The following is a 3,627-nucleotide window of genomic DNA, read 5'->3' on the forward strand; positions in this document are numbered from 1 at the left end:
TGAAAGGGTGTCAGAGCTGAGTCACAGCTGAATGTGCCTTTGGATATACCTGCCATATGGACTGCAGTAACTTTCAGGACTTCTCATGCTATTGGTTCTGGAAACTGTAGCATATCAACAATTTACCATATGTCCTGCCATTTCATGTCCAAACGCCCTTGAAAGAGGAAGTAACAATTTAAGCAGACTCAGTAATGGATTCTTACCTACAGTGGATTAGCCATGTCATCCCTCTCCATTGAAATAGAAAATCAGGAATTGAACTGAGATTTTTTTGTTGTTGTTGTCAACTTCAATTATTGGCTTGATATGGAGTCCCTGGGTTTCAGAGCAGTCTCTACAATGTCTTATTGATTTCCTAATGTCTATCACTCATTACCCTATAGGTCCTTGTACCCCAACACTGATCTGAATCAAATCACATTAAAAAAATTTTCCCAGATGTGTTTTCTCTAATGAATCTACTTAGTGATTTCCCCCCCAGCATTTAAAACTTATAGTGAAAGTATCCTGGTTGACTATGTTATCATTGTAGATCAGACATCAGACTAAAGACTGTGATTGTCTTAGACAATCTATAGGTCTGTGTTGGACAAGCCTGTATATACAGAGACATTCACAAGAGCTAAATGACCTCTGTAGAGGCCATTTCTCATCCAGGTTAGTAAATTAGGGCTTCTCAAGCCCTCACTACCAATATCCTCAACTATCAACCATCCAATGAAACATTAAAAAGAAAGTATATTTACCTAAATCCTAAATATTTAAGGAACATTGTAGAATCCTACATAAAAGTATGAAAATATGTAACATATATTTGTCTCTAAATCTTCTAGGGTTACTCTTTATTTTAATCTATAAATATCAATGTCCTATTTCATGTAATTATAGGAAGTACAGCATCCTTCAGAGTATTCTGATGACTTCTGGAGAGGCTGTTAACTTTTCTGGTAGCCCCTGTCACGTCTTACTCTGATTTCTGTTCTGGCTCCATCTCTCAGTTCCCCTATACTATCTCATCTGCAATTGCTGTCCTTACTTCATAAAGTTTTGTGCCAACTATGGACACAGATCCTTTGTCCTTTATTTCCCAAAGCCTATTAATACATAGCTTTAATGAGGAATAGGCTTAAAACTTTGAGGATGCAGGACCGGGCGCAGTGGCTCATGCCTATAATCCCAGCACTCTGGGAGGCCAAGGCGGGTGAATCAGAAGGTCAGGAGATCGAGACCGTCCTGGCTAACATGGTAAAACCCCACCTCTACTAAAAAATACACAAAAATAAGTGGGGCTTGGGAGCGGGCGCGTGTGGTCCCAGCTACTCGGGGGGCTGAAGCGGGAGAATGGCATGAACCCGGGAGGTGGAGCTTGCAGTGAGCCAAGATCACACCACTGCATTCCAGCCTGGGCAACAGAGTGAGACTCTGTCTCAAAAAAAAAAAAAAAAAAAAATCTTTGAGGCTGCAGGAGTCCCCCTGCATTAGTCCGTTTTCACACTGCTATAAAGAACTTCGTGGCAACTGGGAGGTTTAATTGTCTCACAGTTTCACATGGCTGGGAAGGCCTCAGGAAGCTTATAATCATGGCAGAAGGGGAAGCAGGCACCTTCCTCACAAGGCAACAGGGGAGTGAAGTGTGTGTGAAAGAGGAATTGTCAAATACTTATAAAAGCGTCAGATCTCATGAGAACTCACTGGCCATCAGGGGAACACCATGGGGGAAACCACCTCCATGATCTAATCACCTCCCACCAGGTCCCTCTCTCTCAACACTGGGATTAGGGGGATTACAAGTTAAGATGAGATTTGGGTGAGGACACAGAGCCAGCTATGTCATCCCATTTATCCTTGGTTTCACTTCACGTGGTTTCAGTTACCTGCAGTCAACTGCAGTCAGAAAATATTAAATGGACAATTCCAGAAATAAAACCTCATATGTTTTAAATTGCACACTGTCAGGAGTAGTTTCATGAACTCTTGCATGGCCTGGCTCCCTCCTCCCCATGTGGTGAATCCTCCCTTTGTCCGGTGTATCCATGCTGTATCCCCTACCTGACAGTCACGTAGTAGCCATCTGGGTTGTCAGATCCACTGGGACAATATCACAGTGCTTGTGTTCAAGTAACCCTTACTGATGATAATTCTTGCCCCAATGCATGAAAGCAGTGATGCTGGCCATTTGGGTATGCCAAAGAGAAGCTGCAAAGCGCTTCCTTAAAGTGGAAAGGTGAACGTTCTCGACTTAAGGAAAGAAAGTAAAATCATATCCTGAGATTGCTAAGATCTACAACGAGAGCAAGTCTTCTATTTGTAAAATTGTGAAGAAAAAATAAATTCATGCTAGTTTTGCTGTCATACCTCAAACTGCATAAGTTACAGCCACAGTGCCCCATGAGTGCTTAGTGAAGATGGAAAAGGGATTACGTTTGTGGGTGGGAGACATGAACAGAAACGTATTCCAATCGATGCCAACTGAGTTCAGTACTGTCTGTGGTTTCAGGTACCCACTGGGGGTCTTGGAACGTATCACTGAGGATAAGAGGGGACTGAAATACTGGAGGGTGGGTACAGCACAGAAGTGAAAACAGCTTAAAATTTAGCATCAGAATTAACAATTCTGAAGGTGCCAAATCATTCCCCATTAAGTAGGGTCATTTCTTACTGGCCTTTCTCTCCTTAGGTCCCAACCAACCAAGTTCCTTTGAATTATTCTCAAATTTTCTTTCAAGAACTCTCTCCTTTTGGGTGGGCGTGGTGGCTCACACCTGTAATTCCAGCACTTTGGGAGGCTGAGACAGGAAGATTGCTTGAGGCCAGGAGTTCGAGACCAGCCTGGCCAACATAGAAAAACCCCGTCTTTACTAAAATTAGAAAAATTAGCCAGACACAGTGGTGCACACCTGTAATCACAGCTACATCAGGAGGCTGAGGGCCAAGAATTGCTTGAACCCAGGAGGCAGAGGTTGCAGTGAACCGAGATGGCACCACTGCACTCCAGCTGACCGACAGACTCCCTCCTTCCTTCCTTCTTTCCTTCTGTATTTATCGAGCACTTACGTATGCCACATACTGTTCTTGATGCTAAAGATACAAAAGTATATAAGACAAAGTGCCTATCCCCATGGAGGTTAGGTTGCAGTGGAAGAGAGAAAAAAATGGAAATAAATAAAATACTTCAACATTTTACATGTGCTATGAAAGAAACAAACCAGGGACTGAAGGAGGGCTTGCTTTAGGGGGGCTGGTCAGAAAAGGGCTCTTGGCAGCTGTAACATTGTAGTTGAAGCTAAAGGAAAAGGGGAAGCCGGACATGTGAAGGAGGGGATAAAACCTCCTGCAAGTCTCACTGAACTCCATGAGGAAATTGTGAGGGTACTCGGGGAAGTTTTGTCTGTCATAGGAAGAAAAACTTGGAAACAATGTAGAGATCCATCATTAGGGGAATGAGTAAGTAGAAAATATTTATGAATACTGGCTGGGCGCGGTGGCTCAAGCCTGTAATCCCAGCACTTTGGGAGGCTGAGACAGGAGGATCACAAGGTCAGGAGATCGAGACCATCCTGGCTAACCTGGTGAAACCCCGTCTCTACTAAAAAATACAAAAAACTAGCCGGGTGAGGTGGCGGG

Source organism: Colobus angolensis, unplaced genomic scaffold, assembly GCF_000951035.1.
Source record: "Colobus angolensis palliatus isolate OR3802 unplaced genomic scaffold, Cang.pa_1.0 Scaffold350, whole genome shotgun sequence".
NCBI lineage: Eukaryota > Metazoa > Chordata > Mammalia > Primates > Cercopithecidae > Colobus > Colobus angolensis.